The sequence below is a fragment of the Gopherus flavomarginatus genome, chromosome 6 (assembly GCF_025201925.1).
Source record: "Gopherus flavomarginatus isolate rGopFla2 chromosome 6, rGopFla2.mat.asm, whole genome shotgun sequence".
NCBI classification, from domain to species: Eukaryota; Metazoa; Chordata; order Testudines; family Testudinidae; genus Gopherus; species Gopherus flavomarginatus.
In genome coordinates, this window is record NC_066622.1 from 33,348,712 (window position 1) to 33,370,293 (window position 21,582).

Consider the following 21,582-nt stretch of genomic DNA (forward strand, 5'->3'; position numbering starts at 1 on the left):
TCCATGCATCTCCCATTCAGATGTAGTATCTTCACTGCAGTGATATTCCAGTAAGAGTAGAGATCTCAGGGAGATTATACTCCTCCAGATGAGGCAGTTCCAAAGCCCCATGAACCTCCCCACTAGTGAAATAGGTAGCTTCTTGCAGTGCCATTCCAGTGCTATGATGCCCTTTCCAGTGTCAGCTGCCATTCCAGTGCCATAGCTCCACCCCTGCAGTGCCCTTCCTCCTCATGGCATTGCTCTACCAGTGCCAGACAAACCCAGCAACAAAATCTCGCTCATACCCTTTCAGTTACCAATTCTCCCTTCCCACACTGGGTGGTGGGCCAGCTTCTACCCACATGACGTCCTCCGCACTCCTGCCATGAGGTGCCAGAGCGGAGGGTGCACCCCATGCAGCTCCAATGCAGCTCCCCCTAATGACCCATCAATCCAGCCATCCTGCCCTGCAACAGCCCCCCATGCCATCTGGAACAGCCAGGGCACGAGACACCCAAGCCCCACTCTCCCATCGGTGCAGCCACAGGATGGACCCTAGGACAATTCGCTGAGCCCTGCCCACAATGCCTGCTGCCCCCTCAGCCACCAGGATGGGAGCAGACAGGTGCCACACTCTGCCAGTGCCATACACATGGGCAGAAATGGTCGCACAGCTCTAAGTTGGTCCTTAAGTGACTCTGCCAAGGTCTTGGAGAATCAAAGCAGCTGAGTCCCTCTCCTTCGCAGGGGATGAGGGCAGAGCCAGGCACTCGCTGGGGCATCAGCCAGCTGACACCACTAGCAGTCATTAAATTAACTCCAGCCCCAGCTCTGCAGAACCCCCTGAAGCCAGAGGTCTGAGGGGACTCCAAAGATGGGGTTCAAGCCCTGGTTCTCAGAGGGGATTGGAGTCTGATGGGTTAGAGTGGGGGAGGCTGGGAGTCAGGACTCCTGGGTTCTATTCCTGGCTCTGCTACCGACATTGGGTAAGTCCAGGGCTGCCCAGAGGATTCAAGGGGCCTGGGGTCTTCAGCGGCGGGGGTCCCCTGCCACCGAATTGCCACCAAAGACCCAGCACTTCAGTGGCGGGTCCCAGAGCGGAAGGACCCCCTCCAGCCGAATTGCCGCCGAAGACCCGGAGCGGAAGATGCTCCGGGGGCCCGGAGCGAGTGAAGAACCCCACTCCAGGGGCCCCAAAAAACTCTCATGGGGGCCCCTGCGGGGCCCGGGGATAAATTGCCCCACTTGTCCCCCCCTCTGGGTGGCCCTGGGTAAGTCCATCTTCATGCCTCTGTTTCCCTTCCTGCTTTTTGTCTAAATAGACTGTAAGCTCCTGGGAACAGGGACAGTCTCTCGCTATGGGTCTGTGCAGCACCTGGCATGACAGGGCCCCAATCTTGGTCAAAGCATCTGCATGCCACTGTCATATAAATACCAGGGTTTTTTGGCAGTAAGCCTTGCACACAGGAAAGCAATCACGCTGGATTACAAGGCTGCGTACAACTGGGAAGGTTTGGGGGGTGGGTTACAAATAAAGGATCACTTTTTAAGCCAGTTTGCAAAATCAGGTGCAAATCCATACTCGCAGAAACTACTGTAAATTAAATCTGGTGCTTTTGGGAGGGAGGGGGGAGCGCGCTATTGAATTAAGGCCAGAAAGGGTCTGTGGGATTTGTTTTTTTGCTCCTTCTTTTGGCTGCAGGGAAAGAAATTATCCATCACATTTATCTGGGCCACCACTTTAAAGAAAGGAAAATTATAAAGAAATTACAAACCCGTTAACTACAAGGCGAGAGATTGCACAAGACGTGGGGGAAGGAGGGGTTTTCTTCCCCTCTATGCAACATTCAAATGTATCAATTAGTCACAGCCCTGGCTTTTGTTTTATAATTGGAGGAAAGGGGCAGCAGAAGGAAATTTAAAAGGAGAAAAAGCAATAGCCAAGCGAGCAGGTTTATAAACATGCAGGCACACACGCCAGAATTTGGAGCGAATTAAAGAAAGTTGAACTCCTGGGTGGAACGTTGTAGCGAGATGATAAGGAAAAGCAACAGAAGGAGAATGCTCTCCAGGGCTTTTGTGGGGCTGTTTTATCTGAAGTGATAAAACTCCTCGAGTGAAATATTCCAAGGAGAACTCTTCTCAACTATTCACCGCAAGAGGGAGGGAGAGGAAATCAACCTTTCAGTAGGTTCTCTTCTCTGTCTCACAGGCGCTGTGTCTGGGCCCAGTCGCATACCAGTTTGCACCTGGATGTCCAGGCGGAGTTCAGTTTTGTTTAGGCCAGTCGGGAATGGGTTTAGGCTACGCTGAAGCAAAGGCGCTAATGCCGAGGAAGGCAGCACAAGAATGGTTGGAAGCGGAAAGCCAGACACGTTCTAATTTAAAACAAGGCTCCAGTTTTTAAAAGGGAGGGGGATTAACCACTGGAACAAACCCCCAAGGGCAGGGGTAGGTTCTCATCTCCAGGCCAGACGGCTGCCATTCTGGAAGATGCTTTAGACCAATGGTTCTCAACCAGGGCTCCACGTACCCTTGGGGGTACACTGAGGTCTTCCAGGGGGTACATCAACTCATCTAGATATCTGGCTAGTTTTACAACAGGCTACACAAAAAGCACTAGCGAAGTCAGAGCACACTAAAATTTCATACAGACAAAATGCGAAAGGAAGCAGTTTCTCAGTAACAGTGAGCTATGACACTTCCGTATTTTTGTCTGATTTGGTAAGCAAGTCGTTTTTAAGTGAGGTGAAGCTTGGGGATACGTGAGACAAATCAGACTCCTGCAAGGGAGACAGTCGTCTGGAAAGGCTGATACCATGGCTTTAGATAAACACAAGGGCTTGAGCTCAGTGCAGGGGTGAGGTTTTCTGGCCTGTTGCGCAGAAGGGCAGATGAGAAGATCTAACAGTCCTTTCTGGCCTTTCAGTCTATGAATCCCGTAGGCCCTGAGAAATCAGTGTTTGGGGGCTGGATTGCGTTGGTTCGAGACCAGCAGCAGCCAGCTTCATCCAGTTTTAAGCCAGTGACGATATGCCCCATGCAACATTGAAACCACCCAATCTTTGGCTCCATAGGCACCAGGCTGAGAGCCCCCAGCTCTTTGCATCCAGCGATTGCCAAGTGCTCTCCAAAGCAGGCCTGTGTCACCATCTCCCTTCTACAGAGGGGAAACTGAGGCACAGAGAAAACAGTGACTTGTCCCACATAACCCAGTAGGCCCGCGGCATGGCTCAGCATCCCGAGTGCCACAGCCGGGATCTAGCCTCTAGGCCAGGCTGCATTTGGGGTGTAAAACACCGCCAGTGAGACAGAGTGTGTGGGGAAGCCTCATCTGGCTCAGGTTCCATCCCTCCTGTACTTCGCATGGTTGCTAAGCCTCAGTTCAACCCCAGTGGGGCAAGAAGGGGTGAGGCTGTGGGTCTGGATCCACCCAACTTGATTTCATATGAATATTTCCAGCGCCCTGTCTCCAAAAATCATTTGGCAGGACAGAGCCAGCCCCCAAGCGAGTGAACATGCTGGAGAAAGGGCCTGGGTGCTGCAGGGGGTTGGACAAACCTACTGACCTACAACCCTGCTGCAACACCTGGCTTCTGCGTCCAGACAGAGACAACTGCTCAAGTGGGCAAAGGGCCACACTAAAAATCTGCTTAGATTCCCCTCCACCCCCCAGAGCGAGTGCTGGGCGTGTGGCTGAGGCCAGAATGAAAAGACAGCTATAAAATAGACTCGCTGCATATTTGTATCCGATCCTGGAGTCCATTCCCTGGGGTGAAAGACCGTGGCAGGTGTCTGTAAATCAAAGCCAAACACCTGAGACATAATAAGTGTGGGATGTAAATACATGGCTACGTGAGATGGATAGACACAGACGCATTTTCCTCAGAACCGTATTCATCATTCCCTTTTGCCCTGACAGTCCAGTTCTGGGCTGAGCAGGCACAACAGAACTGGGCCATTCACACTGGGAAATTTGCCGTTGGTTTCCTAATAAAATTAATTACAATAGTTGAACTGAGTAGATACCACATACACACACATACACACACACACATGCACGGTGCTCTTGTCGGGTGGGGGCTTATTTTCAGGATAGAAATCAGACATTCATTTCATTTGGTGGGAGAAAGGCCCTTGGGCGCCAGCCACATACAAAATCGTGGAAACGGAGATGCTATTGTTTGATTTATCTAGGAAAAATTCCTCCCTCTTCCAAAGGCAACGGTACGTTGCCCCTGATGCTGCGATAGTGTCTGACAGAGGGTTGGAAAAGCGATAAGGTGCTGGACTGGAGTAATCGAACGCACAAAATTAATAATATAAATGTTTGCAACATGCCAGCAGAGATATCTAACAGCCAGCCTGCGTTAACTAACAGCACCTACTGCGAAACGCAAGTCAGGAGCTCGGCAACTGACTCCTATTTCCATGGTGGGGGGGTTAATTTTCTTTAAAATCCTATTTTATACAGGGCTTCACACACCACCACTTGTTTCCAAGGATGCCTTTCATTTCTGCTGGGAACCCTCCACTCATTTCCAATATAATTATTCTCCTCTCGTTCTCCAGACAAACTCCCCTTAAAGGGCACAACACAGCCTCCCACCCCCACTTTGCTAAGAGAAATGCTCCCCATCCCAGGTCAAAATATTTCAAGAGACAGATGCTACAGTTAACTCTGGAAAGAGGGGTTCAGAGCTTTGAGCCAATGCCAGCAACATTTTGTCAGATTGTGCTTTCATCTCCCCCGCCAGCCCCCCACCCCACACTGTGTAATTTCAATAGCTTTGGGGTGTTGTGTATTTGTGTGAGAAACAACACTACAAAACACACACAAGAGGCACAATTAATGGAAGCCCTGATCTGCTCCAATCCGAATGAAACCATCCCATTAATATTAAATAACATCGTGAATAATTACAACCACCAATCTTCAGCCAGACCCAACTGGAAGCAGAATATTGCTATTTACGAATATGTTAATCCTAGTCTAATCGCAGCAGCAGTGCTGTTCTTCAAACCATGCTGGAATTAAAGAATAATACCAACATACGGCTAATATTCACACTGCTTTCTTCCCTGCCTTCGTCTAGGCAAGATGTATTTTTTTAACTCAGCATTTCAGATGATCTATCTGCCGGCGTTACTCCTAATGCAAAGATATCAACTCCAAATGCCAGTTGCTTGCTTCAAAGAGATAACCTCAACCTTATAGATAAGGTTCACACACGCGCACACACACACACACACACACACCCCGTGTAAAATAAATATATAAAAGACAGCCCCAGGGAAAAAATATTTTGCCAGGTCCCCACCCCCACTGGAGAGCGCAGCAAAAGCTAATATGTCCTCAGCTCGCCTCGTTACACCCCCCAATATCTCCTCACCGCCACCCCAATGCAGCAATGACTCCCCTGCTGCCCCTCCATCCACACACCTCAATGCCACCTCTGCCGGCTCTGTGTCAGCAGCGAGGCAACCCCCAGCCCCCACACATAAATCCTTAAAATAGATGTCAGGGTGAGAAGGGGGTGCTCCCCACCCCAGAAATGTGCATGGATCAGCTGCAGCTCCACCACACCCCATCCCCTTGTAGTGATGCCCCCCACAACCCATCCTCACCACCTTGCTGCTTTGCAATACTATGGAAACCCCCACGGTTGCCACGGCTGCAAAGGGTGGGGGGAGGCTAGTGCAAATGGATGCAGCGGTACCCCACCCCCACCCCCTCCCATCACCCCCCACCCCCAAGGGCAGCGATGGGCGCAGCATCCCAGTACCTGCTCCGGGGGGGGCCTTGTACGTCCAGCTGCTGCAGAGGAAGGCAGGAGACAATAGAAAGGTGGTGGACCCTCCTCCTCCTCCTCTTCTCTCTGCCCCCCCCCCCCTGCCTGGCTCCCTTGCAACAAGAGATGCTGCTGGATGCTGCTCCAGCAATCCGCCTGCAAATATGAGTGGCAGCATCAGCACCACAGCTACAGCGCCGCCCCTCTCTCCCCAGCAGGGGTGGGGGGGTTGTGCAGGGAATTTGGTACTGTGGGGGGGCATGCACAGAGCAAATACAGCCCCAGGCTGAGGAACCAGATTTCTACCACCACTGTCATGCACCAGGACAGGGACCAAGCCATGAAGAGCTAGGCAGCCTTGGCTAGTGGGTGGAGCATGGGGCTGGGAGGCAGGACTCCATTATTGCAATGCCAGTGCAGCCTGGCCTAGTGGGTGGAGTACAGAGCTGGGACCCAGGACTCCATTATTACAATGCTGGGGCAGCCTGGCCTAATGGGTAGGAGCCAGGACCCCAGTTTTGCAATGCTGCATCTGTCCACCACTTGAACAATTCCTCCCCAGACAGACACATGATAAAATGGGGGTGATACATTTGCAAACTCTAGGGGACAGGGACCTAGATTTCCTGTATCCCTCTCAAGTGGGAACGGGAGTGGAGTCAAGGGGTTACAGAAGGGGGTGGCTGAGAGTCAGGACTCCTGGGTTCTGTGGAAAGTCAGATTGGTGACCGTCCCTGCCCCAACAAGCTTACAGTTGAATGGACAGAGAGTGGGAAGGGAAATCGAGGCACCAGTGGGGGAAGGGACTCGGACAGAGAGTGAGAAGAGAAACCAAGGCACCAGTGGCGGAAGGGACTTATGCTAGATGGGCCCATTGGTCTGAGGTGGGACAGGAAGAGGGTGGGAGAGATATTGGGCTGGATGGCCCGTCCAGAGGGGAGGGCCTTGCCCAATGTCAATGGCAGAACCAGGAATAGAACCCAGGTAGGGTGACCAGACAGGAAATGTGAAAAAACAGGATGGGGGTGGGGGGTAATAGGAGCCTATATTAGAAAAAGACCCAAAAATCAGGACTGTCCCTATAAAATCGGAACATCTGGTCACCCTAAACCCAGGTGTCCTGAGATGCAGTAAATTATCAGACTTTCCTTCCATTCGGCTCATCAACCAGCCTGGGCCCCAGGAGGGAACAGGATTTAAGGGCACAAACAGATACAGTAAACGACAGGTGAGATGCTGCTGCCGCCCTTTGAGAATGTACCAAGTAACATAAAGTGCTGTTACAGTGGGGCCGGCACGGACATGAGGGGAGAGTGCCCCTACTGAGCCCCCAGCCCGCTCCAAGCATCACAGCATCCCCTGCTTAGCCCCCTTCCCGCCTCCCTGCAGCACAGCACCTTCTACCAAGCCCATGCCCCCCCCCGGCACAGCGCCCCCTACCGACTCTGTCCCCACTCTCTGCATACAGCACCCCCTACTGATCCCTCCCTGCTCTCTGCAGCACAGGGCTCCCTGCTGAGCCCCACACCCCACCCTGCAGCACAGCGCCCCTAGTTCCACTCTCCCACCCCCCAGCTACTTCTCCAGCAGCCCACAGACTGAGCTTGCTTTGACCACACAGCTCCTCTCAGCCCCCTTCTGCACCCCCTGCCGTCAGCCCAGACAGATGGACCCCCCTGCTTGTCATTTGCATTACAGCGGCAGGCAGCACTAATGTGCTACTGATGGCCGGGAACCTGGCCAGGAGGAGCTGACACCATCTCAGCTCACCCACTGCAGGCAGGGTGGGGAGCATGGAGGGACAGGGTCATAGCCCATTCACGGGCTGCAATGGAAGCCCCCAAAGGATCTGTACAGTCAGATAAATCTCTGCCCTGCTCCACACACAGAAAGAGCTGCATGGTCCCCCTTAGGGATCCCTGGACACCCTAACCCAGGAGTCCTGACTCCTCCCTCCCCCTTCTCTAACCCACTGGACCCCAAGCCCCTCCCGGAGCCAAGAAGAGTACCCAGGAGTCCTGGCTCCAACCTCTCGCTGGCTTCTTGCATGTCTGTAACATGGAAGGGGAGTGGGTCTTGCTATTAGAGCAGGGCTGAGAGTCAGGGCTCCTGGGTTCCCAGCTCCACAAGGAGCGAGGAGGGGAGTCTTGGGAGAGTCTGGAAGTCAGGACCCTGGGACGTAGCGTAGCCAGGTTCTAAGTGTAGGGGGAGCAAACGTAAAAAAGGCGCGCCCCCCCCGGCTCCTCCTCTGGCCACACACTCCCGGCTCCTCCAGTTTCCACCGCAGATTAACCTCAGGGCCGGCTCAGGACTCCTGCGGGCTTCCTGGGGGTGCAAATACCCACATCCCCTCGCTGTCCCAGGAGAGTCGCTCCTGCCCAGCGCACTCTACAGGTGTCCCCCGCCAGGCTGTGCCGCCCGGTCTCACCTGCAGAGTCCTGTCCCTACTGCCCTGGGTTCTATCCCAAGGCTGGGAGGGGTGGAGATCTAGTGGTTATAGCAGTTGGCTTTATGTCTCATGTGAACCCCCAGCTGCACAGCCCCCTTAGCACCACACTGGGGCATGGACATGAGGGGAGAGTGCCCCTACTGAGTGAGCCCCCAACCCGCTCCCTGCACCACAGCACCACCGGGGCTGACTGTGAGAGGAAAACACCCCCTGCTGACTCCCCAGCTCCCCTTAGCACCGCGCCCCTTAGCACTGCAGCACTGGGGCCAGCACTGACTGTGAGGGAGACCGCCCCCTACTGACATCCCAACTCCACTAGCACCACACAGGGCCAGCACTGACTGCAAAGAGAAAGCACCCTTCACACAGCCCCACACATGCCTTCCTGTAGGTCTCCCATCCCCGCTGCATATGCCTTGGCCAGCCTCTTGGCCCAGGCACCAGGACTGAACCAGGGAACCCCCCAGCTCTAAAAGTGGGAGCTCACACTGGCTGTGGACCCATGCCACACGCCGCCCAGCGGGAACAACTGCAGCTGGCTGCAAGCTCAGGGTTACCTGCCCAGGCGCTCTGGTTTGAAGCAAAGGCAGGAGGGGAGGGGGAGAAAAGATGATTCCCCAGCCCCCAAGAGACCCACCCCCACTCATGCCTCTATTTGCAATTCCTTTTAAGCCATGCTTCAAATTAAAGGAGCAGCCGCTGCAGAGATGGATTCCAAGTGGGGACTCCATTGCTAGCCTTATGGGCAACAAACCCACAGGGGGGCCCTGAAGACTGGCCACTGCCTTGGGAGACTTCAAATGCCCCCTGCCATCATCTCCCCTGCTGCACTCGCTGCTTCATCACTTGCCCCACTCGTCATGGTGCCCCCTACTGGATGAGGCGGGGAATAGCCGGGATCTCCCCCTCAGCCAGCTCCTGCCCTGCTCCCCACAGCTCTGTGTGGAGTATGTCCTGGGGCCAGGACTGAGGGGCAGCACAGGGCCAGTGGGGGCCGAGGGGAAGGAAAACGCTGACTGTAGGACTAAAAGGGGCCCCTAGTGAGACCTAGGAAGGTTAGAGTGAGCCCATCCCATCCCCCACTTGCCGATAACAACCCAAGACCACAAGCACCTGGTCTCGGCAGAGCTACCCCCAACCAAAGGCCTGTGAGCCAGGGATAGAATGGAAGAGCAGGGGGCGTGGGCAAGGAATGGGACACAGATGGGGCCTTTCCCCTCTAGGGGGCGCCGGCTCTGATCCGGCACCAGGGCAGGGGTCCAGCTGGGTCAGGGGGGCAGGGAACAAAACACGAGCCAGAGCCGGCTCCAATCCAGCCCCATATGCTCTGTTAGTTTCTAGGCTTTATTCCTCTCATACAGTGCAATGTGTTCAGCGTGGGGGGAAGGGTGACCGTGCCAGCTCAGCAGGCCCCACAGGTCCCTCCAGCTTCCCTGCCTCACACACAGCCCCCAACTCTCACAGAGCCTCCCCACCCCTCCACCCCATCACACGAACACAGCCACCCGCTCCCCCAACACTGACCCATCCCCCCACACTGCACTGCTCCTCCCCCCGCCCACAGGGACCTCTCCCTGGGGTCTGTTCACCTCTCGCCTACCACGAATGATGCAGGGGTCGTGGCAGCTGCTAGGCTGAGACCTGACATATTTGTTACACACACAGGGCCCCGAAGGGCTGGGAATGGAGTCACCCCACCCCCATTGCCACAAAAGAAGCATCGGCCTAGAGGGTCAGGAGCCCCCCCACAGCTAATGGCTGAGGGTGGATGGGGATCATTTGTCCTGGGACACCTTCTAGACTAGCTCTCAGATCTGCTGGGAAAAGGGTCTCTGTGGGGGGCCCTGGGGTAACCTTCACCCTGGAATCCAATGAATCAGCGAGCAGGAGCAGAGCATGGGCAGCCCCGAGCCAATGTCCCCCCTTTGCCCCCAGCCAGCTTCTTTGCAAAACCATCACACACCACACACAACAGACTGTCTGCTGAGTAGGAGACCAGGGCTGGGTAGCAGGGGACTGCAGGTCAGGAGTGAAGGGCACCAGCAATGTTGGGAGGGGTGAAGAGGGAGCCCAGGACTGGGCTAGCAGGGGGCTGTGGGTCAAGACAGGGGGCACCAGCGATGCTGGGGGGGCGGGGCTGGGCTAGCAGGGGACTGCGGGTCAGGACTGGGGGGCACTAGCAATACTGGGAGGGGGCAGGGCTGGGCTAGCAGGGGACTGTGGGTCAGGACTGGGGGCACTAGCAATGCTGGGGGGCAGGGCTGGGCTAGCAGGGGGCTGTGGGTCAGGATGGGGGGGCACCAGCAATGCTAGGGGGGCAGGAATGGGCTAGCAGGGGACTGTGGGTCAGGACTGAGGGCACCAGCAATGCTGGGGGGACAAGGCTGGGCTAGCAGGGGGATGCAGGTCAGGACTGGGGGCACTAGTAATGCTAGGGGGGCAGGGCTGGGCTAGCAAGGGACTGTGGGTCAGGACTGAGGGGCGCACTAGCAGAACTAGAGGGGGAGCCCAGGGCTGGGCTAGCAGGGGGCTGCGGGTCAGGAGCGAGCAGTCCCGGGAGGGGCACACACAGACCAATCCTTGCAGATACTGTGCAGCTGATGGTCAGTGCCTAAGCTGCTAGGGGCTTGTCTGCCCCCCAAGCCACCCACCATCTGCAGGATGTGAGACGAGCACCCAGAGAACCTGTTACTCACCAGACTGACTCATGCCCAGCAGCCCATCCCCAGCAGTGCCAAGGGCTGCACGCCCAGGACCAGCTCACTGTGCAATTCGCTCTGATGGCTCGGAGCAGGAAGGCTGCTCCCCTCCAGGCCCCATTGCAGCCCCCCAGTGATGGGATGGGGGACAGGCCCTGTTGTAGCCCCCAGGATGTGCTGTGCCACCGCCTCACCCCCTCCAGGCCCCACTGCATCCTCCTCAGCAAAGAGGTAGGCCAGGGCACTGTGCTGCTGCCTCCTGTGCCCCACTACATCCCCCCTAGCATGGCAGAGGAGGGCTGCCTTGTGCTGCCAGCCCCCCTGGCAGGGCATGGAACAGCCACTGGTTGCTTAGCAGCCCTGGAGCACACTCGGCTGCTAGGGGAGGCTGAGGAGGGGGGGAGGACTGAGCGACCTTTCCTGCCCTTGCATGGCAGAAGCAATTAAATCAGTGAATGCAGAAGTGTGGGGGGGAGTGTCTTGACAACAGAGCATGGGCTGCAGCTCGGAGCCTCCCCCAGGGCAGAGGGAGAGAATGAGACAGACACAGAGAAGATGGAGGGTGATCCCTGGGCAGAATCCCTCTTTGGACTGGTATGAACTGCCCCAGGTCAGCACCTCCCCAGCTGCTGCCAGCCTGAGACACAGACATCCCTAGGGTGGGGCACGGCAGATCCTAAATGACGCTCCTGCCTCAGTCCCCACAGCACCCTCTGCTGGGAGAGGTCAGGGCTGGAGTAGCCGGGATTCTCCCCCACCCAGGCAGTGCTCCTGCCTCAGTCCTCACAGCGTCCCCTGCTGGAAGAGGCCAGGGCTGGAGTAGCTGGGATTCTCCCCCCACAGCCATGCTCCCTGGAACATCTCGTTTATGAGTGTAAAGTGATTATTATCCCCTCCTAACCCCCCCACCACCACCACATCCTGTGGCTCCTGCTCCCACTGACTCCAATGGCTTTGCTGCTAAACGGATCTGTCCCTCCTGGAAACACATCCTGTGGGCCAATTCTGAGTAGCCGCCTCCCCCGCTCTCCACTCAGAACTGTGGAGACCCTGCAGAGTCCTCTCACCTCGCAGTCAGGTTTGGGACCCGGGTATCCTGCAAGAGAAAGACATGCCCTGCCGTGCAAGCAAGGACTGTGCAGCAGGGAGCAGGGCAGGGCCCCCATCAGGAGCACTCTCCCCTCACAGCCCCTGCTGACCCCAGTGCCTCAGCGCAGTGCTAGAGGGCGCAGTGCTGCAATGGGTGCTGGCTTTTGGATGAGAACTAAAATTGATGATCTAACCCGCCCTAGGCAGTACAATTCCTGGGGCAACCTCCCCTCCCCACAACACTGTGGTTTGAACCCTCGAGTCCTGGGCAGGTGCCAGGGATGCCAGTCTGACTCTCTGAATATTCTCTGCTCTTCAGTTGGATGCAAGATACTTCCGGTCTTAAACTGTATAAATAATGACTGATTTACTCGGGAAGCCCAGACTATTGAGCTGAGTCCTGTAAATTAATAAAATTGCAGAAAACATTTTAAAAAAATGACAAAGCAGAAAAGTCTATGTGTTTGTCAGAGCTGATATCTCAGATCCAGTGTGACAAGCAGGTCAGAGAGTTACAGACAAGACCTTGTTAGGAATCCAAGCCACGGCACGTGTAGGGGGTCCTGCCCTGACCTCACCCCCCACCAGGGCATACCGTGTGTGTGTGCCAGGGGATTCGTCCTCAGACTGGTACATTCAGAGAAGTGCATGCATGATAAGAGCCATCTAGTGCCCTTCGCAGGACCCAGGGTGCCCAGCTACCAATCAAGGATGGTGGGAGCACAGGGCTATGGGGTGAGAGGAAAAGCAGCTGTGTGGTTATCATGGGCCTTGCGGGAAGGAGGGAGCGAGACAGAGGAGTGGAGCTGGAATGAGGGGGATGGAATGAAAGCACATGGAGGAATATGGAGGACAGACGGCTAGAAACACGGCCAGAGACAGCTGGAAAGCTAGAAAGCGGAAGGAGAAAACCAGCCTGAAGAATGAGCAAATGGACAGAATACGAAGGCTGAAGAAAGAATGAACAAGCAAACGGATGGAAATGCAGGAGAGCACCGAGGAGAATGAATGAATGAGAATAGGAGAAAACAGCCCAGAGGACACAAGAGCCAGGGAAGGCAGAGCTGGGCCAGGCCAGGCCGTGGGAGGCAGCCCAAGCAGTCGGCCGAGGGGATCTCTTCACACAGCTTCATTCCACGCAGCATCTCTCCCACCCAGTGCCCAGCACCAGGAATGTGGCACGTCCTGTAAGCACGAGCGCTGCCTCCTGCATTTATCCAGCATTCCATCCCCCGGTGCTGAGATGCAGCTGCCTCTAGGGTGGGATGTGACAGGTGTTAATACAGGGATCACTTACTAATGCTATCTATGCCTGCTAATGCTCCTCACTAATACTACAATTACTACTACCCACTAACTACTAATACCACTTACTAACACTGCCCACTGCTTACTCCATTTACTAGTATAGATTGCTAATCCACCTACTATGATACGCCTTACAATGCTACCTATTACTAACACCGCTTCCTACAAACATCACCAACACGCTGTCTCCAAGGAAAAATAATCTGGAAAAACTGAAGGGGTGACTATAAATTGGATGAGTTCATCCAATTTAAGGCCCTGTGTGGACACTCTCATTTGGAATACACGTGGCTTGAATTCGGAGTTGTGCTTTTTCAAGGGTAGATAATTAATCTGGCGTCAGGGAGGTGGTGAATTTAAAGCAGATTGGCCATTCCCGATCACTCCGAGTGTGGATGCTCTAGGTCTGGAGACAGAGATCCACCTATGGAGTTTCATCAGCCACAAATGCATTTGTAAACCAGCCTTAAAGCTAAACCAGAGTCAGGCCATTTTATTCCAAATGAGAGTGTCCGCACAGGGAGTTAATCCAGTATAACTAGACCAGTAAACTAGACAGAAACAGCCTTATTAACGCTACTCCCTCTCCCATAATACCTCTCCCTACTGCTGCAAGCAGTAGTGTTTACTTGTACTGTGCCACAATCACCTACTAATCCTGCATCCCAATACCACTCCCACCTGCTCATGCGAAAGCGATTGCCCACGCAGCTCTGGCCACTGGCTGGCGCACAGACCCCACAACCCAGGGTTCTCTGATTTTTCCAGTCTTTTTCCTGGGGGTGTTGGTGGGCTGCAGACTTGTCTGGCAGGCATTCGTTTGTTCATCTTTCGATGCTTCATGTCCCTGTTTGTCTGCCACCCCCTGGCCCCCACTCTGCTGGTTAAATATTAACGGAGCTCTCGTCCCTCGCCTGTGGGCCCCAGGGCTGTGTCTGCCAAGGCCCTGGACATGCTGTCCCGAGGCATTGCTTGGCTCTGCACCGCCTCCAAAACAGGAGCATAGCACCCCCTGCAGGGTTCCCCCAGCTCTGCACTGTTACCACACGCGGGGCAGGGGGAATCAGAATTCCCCCCCTCAAATACTGCATGCACAGAAGGAGTTGGAATAGTCCCCCCCTTAGCACCGACCCTCATCTGAGCCTTCCCTGAGCTCCAGCCCACACCCCATCACCCTCACGGGACACTCTGGTAACAGTTTTGTCCGGCACAGAGAGGGGGTCCGACTAGCGCCCCCATCAGCATCCCCTGCAGGGGGCTCCACAGCACTGCGCTGTTATCACAGGCACACACACACACACTCCGCTGTCGGGCACTGCATTACCAATCCCCCACCACTGCCCCCTGCCCAGGCCTGCAAGCAACAGCAGGCTGCTGGAACACAGCAGCGGTCAAGGGCAAAACAGCAAAATCCATCGCCCTCAGTCGCCAATGGGCAACAGAATGTAAAGAAAAAACCTGTGGGCCTTTATCTCTCCCCTGAATATCGGTATCAGCCTAGTGCCAGCAGACGGCTCTGGGTGTGGGGTCCTCGTCACTCCAGGCACTACTCACACACCCCTGGCTCCCGCATTGCACTGGGTGCCACACACACACACACACACACCTCCCACAGCACAGACCTCTGCAGCCCCTTCATTGCACCAGGAACTGCTGAGACCCCTCCAGTCCTGACCCTCTCATCACCACAGCCCCCTCATTGTGCCATGCTGTGACCCCTCATCACTCTGGGAGCCTTGCAGACCTTCCCGACCATGCTTGGGTGTCCTGCTGTGCCAAGAACTGCACAGACCCCTGGCCAAGATGGGGCCCCTCACCACCATGCCAGGTGGCGCACAGCCCCTCAACCAGCCAAAATCTGGGGCCTCGCTGGACCAGATGTGGCACAGCTCCCACGACCAAGGTCAGGGCTGTCCCCAGTGCTAGTGCTGCACAGACACACAGCGAAACCTAGGCCTTGCCCAGTCGGCTCACAGGCCAGATGCAGGAATGGTTCTTCTCCCTGTCTGACTGACAGGGAAACTGAGACACAGAACAATGATGTGACTTGCCCCATGTCACACAGGGCATCTGCAGCAAAGCCAGGAACTGAACCCCATTGTCCAAGTCCCCCACCAATCCCTTACCCACCACGCCCCCTTCTGCCTCCCCATCACTCACCTCACCTTGCTGGCCTCCACTCCGCCCGGCTGGGCCAGTCCTGTCCAGCAGTGACTGGCACTGTCCTGTTTCAGCCTCTGGTGCCGTTCCAGGGGTTGCATCAGCAGGTCCAAAGTTCTCAGCTGGAGTCTACAAGCACATCCACACGCCCCCCCACAGACAATGGGGCAAATGTCCTTGGCAGAGCCTGTACCCAGCAAGTCCCAGCTGCCCCATCCCAGGCAGACAGCAGCACTCACAGAAGAGTTCCCTACAGACACCTCGCCTAAGCTGCACTACCTCCCTGCCCAGGGGTAACAGAACCCAGGAATCCGGGCTTTCCCCACTCCGCCTCACGCCCTAGGAGTAGGGCCTAGGAGTCCTTCCTGGCTCTCTCCACATACACCCCCACCTCAGCCCCTAAACCCCCTTCCCCTAGATGAGAATGGGACCCAGGAGTTCTGATTCCCCTGTTGTAACCCACTAAACAATGCTTAAGGTGGGAGGAGAGGTCACAAAGGGCACCAGACCTGCCCCTCCCCCCAAAAATAAAAGATTTAAAAATCAAGCTGGGTTGACCTTTAAGTGCCATTTTACTAAAGCTTCTGCTCCCAAATTTTGATAATTCCCTCCATGCTTCTTTCACCTACTAAGCATTGTCACGCGCCCCACCCTGTCCCATGGGTGAAGCCCAGCAGTCCAGGCATCCCCCTCCCCTGTTCCAACCCACTAGGGCTGGGGCCCAGAGCTGGGAACTGACTCCCACAGGTGCCAAATCTGCCAGTGTTTGCTGACGTGGTGAAGCTCCCAGCTGCTGGAGTCATGAGATAAATGTCTCAGGTTTTGGCTTACAACAAAGAAGCCAGGGCCTAGCCCACAGGGCTGAAGAGAAACCTGGAAAGTGTGATCCCAAAAGAGTCCAAACCAGGAACATGAAGTAACAAATCCCAGCTTCCCCTCCTGCACTTTAACCCACTACTCCCTACTCTGCTCCCAGAGCTGGGCTAGAACCCAGGAGTCCTGATTTCCTACTCTACCCCACTATAGCCACCACACCCTATTCGCCTCCCAAAGTTAGGGGCAGAACCTAGGCATCCTGACTCCCATTCCCCACCTCAGTCTTTTCCACTAGACACACTTGCCACCCACATATGGACTAGGACCCAGGAGTCCTGACTTTCAGCCCCCCCACCCTCTAACCACTGGACTCCATATCCAGTCTTGCAATCATACTTCCTTGTTGGGCTTTCATTCTGTGTCTATGAAATGCCTTCCCCCACCCCCGTTCTTGGGCCCTGGGCTCTGCAAGTATGCCACATTTATCAGCCATTACCAAGGTTACAATAATATACGAGTTTGGTGCGAAACCCAGATTGAGTGACTCAAGGACAGGGCCCCAGGGCTGTGAGAGGGGATGGGGAATGGGACATAGACCCTTTCCCTCGGGGTGGGGAAACAGCTCCGATCTGGCCCCAGGATGTGGGGGCTGGTTGGCGGAAGGGGCGGAGGATGGGACATGGGCAGTACTTAAGGATGAATTATTGTTTGCTCTTAATGCTCATTGGTTTCTAATTTGTATTCATACTGAATTCTGAGTCCAGCTAGTAGCTGTCGTCTATCTCAGCCCCATCCTGGTAATATGGCAGGACCCTGCCCCCCTTGGGCCTCAGAGCCATTCCACAAGCCAGCCGGCCACCAGGTGCTGCAGGAAGCAATCAGGGGAGGGACTGGGGATCCCATTGTGCACGTCACTAGGGACAAGGATAACAATACCCCTGCAATCCCATAATAGCCCTTCCCCAAGCCTGGGTGCAGCAGGCTCAGCCAAGCTGATGCCATGGGAGTGGCCACCAGTTAATTGCTTGGTGGATTCAATACAGGGCAGAGCCGACTCATTCTTTCCATTTCATTGTCTCGTTCCATCGCTACTGGTCCGTCTCCCAGGACAGCACATGAGGGGGGCAGCAGGTGGGCTAGAGAGAGAGTGTTCAGAGGGTTTTATTTATCTTCCCACAGCTGAGACTCCCAGTACAAACTCAGCCTTTCCCCTGTAGGGAGCGCCAGCCGCAATCCCCAGGGCAGGAGGACTGGGGGCGTCTGGGGGCAAGGAATGGGTCTTGGGGCCTGTCCACTCTAGGGGACACTGGCTCTTATCTAGCCCCAGGGTTGGGGGGACTGGCTGCCTGCGGGTTGGGGGCGGGAATGGGATATGGGACTTTTTCCCACAAGGAGGGGACACTCCTATCTGGCTCCACTGTGATGCTACTGAGTGTCCCATCCCCTGTAAAACAAGTCTGGGTCTGAGATCAGGGAGCAATGAGCAGGAGTGTCAACTGGCACTGTTTGGTTTTCCGGGGGCAGCATCACCGCCCAGGGCCAGGGAGAGAACTTTGACTCACAGCCACCAGCTCCCACTCCCTACCCAGAGCAGGGTGAGAGCATTGACAGGGTGCAGTTTAAAGGTCACATCTGATTTCTGTGTCTAATCCGCTTACAGGGGAGGCAGTGGCTCGTGTTTACCTGCCTGGTTAATACCAGACAGCACTTATCTCTCTCTGCAATCCATATTTCCAATCAATGCCTTTCATAATTCAATTTCTGGGCTGCCCCTGATTTGGGGAACAAATCCCCCTCCTTCCTAACCTCTCCACGCCCTTAAATGGAGCAGCCAGGTGCTCCCCCCCACAGCCAGCGCTCCTGCCCCGCTCCCCACAGCACCCCCTGCTGGGAGAGACCATTCTGGTAGTGCCAAAAGACCTCTTTGTACCAGGCTCTGCACAGCCCGATGGAGCGCGAGGCCCCTGGTGCTGCACAGACGCACAGTGAGAGACAGTCGTTGTCCCCAAGAGCTAAACAGCTACACAGACAAAGGCAGGGAGAACGGCAGAATTACTCTCATTTTACAGATGGAGACGTGCGGGATCCCTCAGTATTGTTAGTTGACACTGCAGGCCCCTCCCCCTATGTTTAGGCTGGTACATTGGCATTCCCTGGTATAGCAAATTAGCCCCTAGAAGTGTTAGTTCCTGCTATTGCTTCACTGGGCCTTTGCAGCTAGTGTATTTTTGTGCTGCTACTTTAGACTAGCCTCGTATTTGTCAGATGACACGGGTGCAGCTTGAATGCTGAGGGATGTATTCCCTCAGCTAGTAGTGGTTTGGTTGCTACACTAGAACCGCCTGGTATTTTTGAGTAGCACTGCAGTATACCCTAATAATAGAGGCTGGTACCTGAGTATTTTTGTGGGTTACTCTCTAGCACAACTCCATTTTTCAGCGCTGTGCTAGCATCCCTGACTACAGCTGGTGGCCTTGCAACAGCACCAGCTAATGTAGCAGTGCTACAATTTTTAGCAGGTACTCAAGCACTCATTAGTATTCCTGGATGGTACTGCAGGATCACTAGCATTTTTCCTGGGCCTCTAACACTATAGTATAGTTACATGATACTAGAGCATCAGCCTTTGGTATTTTTAGGCTGGCTCTGCTTTGGAACTGAGTAGCTTTGACTGCTACTGTAGCAGGTCTTATTTTTCTGTAGCTGATACTCTGGTGACCTGCAGTGTTTTTGTAGCTGCTATTACAATGTCCCCTGCATTTGGGGGCTGGTACGCTACCATCCCTGGGTATATACGGGAAGGTACTGCACCATCTCCTGGTGTTGTAGGATGGGTCTGCAGCATCCCCCGTGTACCTTTTTGGCAGGTACTGCAGCATCGCCTAGTGGTGTACTCTGGTACTGCGACCCCCTGCATCTGTTTTCCTGGTTCAATGCAGAGGCTGCGAGTGCATCTGGGGAGCAGCCTCTCTCCCACGAGCAGAGGATGAGCTCTACAGGCAGCTGCCACAGGATAAGCTTAGCAGGCAGATGATTTGTGGCAGGCGGCAACCTCAGCCCCCCAACATGTGTGGCAAAGGTGAAGCACCCCCTGTGTACCAAGTGAGGAGGCTGCACTGGGAGCCAGGCTTGAACAGGTTTGGGGGGCAGGAAAGGGAGCAGTGAATTGGCAGCTCACACAACAGTTCAGCAATTGATACCATCTCAGATGCTGGGGAGTGCGGTGGACACCACCCTTGGCCTTGCAAGTGGAGAGGAGACACACACACATACACCCCACATGGACCCACACCACTGGGGCCAGAAATGAACAGCGCAAGGAGACAGATCTAACACACACAGTGCTGCCCAAAGCAGCCCCTGCTGGGAGAGGCTGGCACTGGAGTAGCCGGGATTCTCCCCCTGCAGCCAGGGGGCCCTGGAGCAGCTCACTTATGGGTGTAAAATGATTTTTTAATCCCCGCCCAAGCCTCCCCCGCATCCTGTGGCTCTTGCAGAGGGGGCTCCCACTGACTCCAGTGATTTTGCTGCTATATGGATCTGGCTCACCTGGGAACCAGTCCTATTGGCCAACCAAGAGCTGCTGCTTCCCCCACCCTCCCTGCTCATCCATCAGCTGTAGCAGGGATATTAATCACTTTCCATAATGCCCCTCGCAGTCAGGTTGGGGACCCAGGTGTCCTTCAGCAGAAAGACATGCCCTGCCATGCAATCAAGGACTGTGCAGCAGGGAGCAGGGCAGGGGCCCCGTCAGGGGCGCTCTCCCCTCATAGCCCCTGCTGACCCCAGTGCCTCAGCGCGGTGCTAGAGGGCGCAGTGCTGCAATGGGTGCTGGCTTTTGGATAAGAACTAAAACTGATGGTCTAACCTGCAATAGGCATTACAATTCCTGGGGCAACCGCCCCCTCCCCACAACACTGTGGTTCAAATCCTCGAGTCCTGGGCAGGTGCTAGGGCCAAGGATGACAATCCAATTCATGGCACCCTCAGTGCTCCCAAGCCAGGCGGCACATGCCCCTGGAAATAAATATATAGATAAATGCAACAAAAATCTATTTGCAGAGACCAGATTGTTCCATTAACGTTGTCTTTGTCAGATGGGGGGAGGGGGAGAATGTGTCTAACATGGCGGGGCGGGGGGGGGGGGAGGTTGTAGCAGCATATTAAGGCCCAGCTCCTAATTTGAGGCCGGTATGACAGCAGCTGTGACATGTGCAATACAGAATGATAAATATAATCTGTCACCGGGGCAAAATCAATATTGGTTTATTTATTTATTTTTTCTGTCTCGCGTGTGATTTGACAAGCAACATTAGGGAAAAGAAATATATAATCATGCTACAGATTTGCTTCCCCCCACCTCTCTTCTGGTGTCTGGGCTCTATATAAAGAGATGCCCCACCCCAGAGGCGGCTGCATCTCAGCACCAGGAGGGGGATCCCTATATAAACAGCCCCCCATGCCAGAGGCAGCTGCATCTCCTGTGTTCAGCATTCTGCTAGCCATTTCTCTGAGGCTGGGCTGGGGCATTACAGAAATGTCTGTCTGCTGGGTGAAGCACTAGTTGGCTGGCGTGGAATGTGCTGACTCCGGGGCGGATTCGGCCAGGATGATCTGTCTGTTATTGACGTATTTATCAGAGCGATTTCCTCTTCCCATGTCACTGGGACACAAATAACCAGGCATGGTAGAAGGGCAGGTGTCTGGGTACAGGCACTGGGGGGATGGGGTGGGGAATGCTCCCGCTCTTGCACTGACACACAGCAGGGCTCACCCTGCCAGCAGGGGGCACTGGGGACACACAGCTCCACTGAGCAGGGCTCCTTCCCTCCAGCGGAGAGTGACAGGCACACAGTCTCATTCCTCCACTAGGCACAACAAGGACACACACAGCATAAGTCTCACTTCATCCAGCAGGGGCAACAGATACACAGACACAGGCTTCAGCAGAGAGGGAAGGGGACCCAACCCTGACCCCTCCCTCAGCCAGTAACACATTAAGCCTCCAGCTTTGCAATGGGCTCCCTCCCCTAGAATCTTCCAGGGACAGACAGCAGGTCTCCCTCTTACATCTGGGAATAGAACCCAGGACCCGCAGCCCCCCCACCCACTAGACCCCACCCTACTTCCCCTCCTACTACTGGGAATAGAACCCAGGAGTCCTGATCCCCAGCCCTGCCCTCTAACCACTAGACCTCATTCCCCTCCCACCCATCCCTCAGCTCCAGAAGGCCTGTCAACACTAGTTCTCCATTTGTGAGGTAACTCCCTTCTCTTCAGCTGTCAT

The 21,582-nt window shown here is 55.0% G+C and overlaps 1 protein-coding gene across 22 annotated transcripts in view; it reads right to left on the reverse strand.

Moving 5' to 3' along the window:
• The window catches only part of NRXN2 (neurexin 2), a 340,672-nt gene extending 329,666 nt beyond the window's left edge, over positions 1–11,006 (reverse strand). For 21 of the 22 annotated variants that reach the window (XM_050958853.1, XM_050958848.1, XM_050958847.1 and 18 more), the window contains exon 1: positions 5,769–5,911. The gene's annotated coding sequence lies outside the window, so the exon portion shown is untranslated. Of the gene's footprint in view, positions 1–5,768; positions 5,912–10,919 lie in introns of those variants that run through there. The other variant, XM_050958842.1, reaches the window with a different exon arrangement.
• Between the last annotated feature and the right edge of the window lie 10,576 nt (positions 11,007–21,582).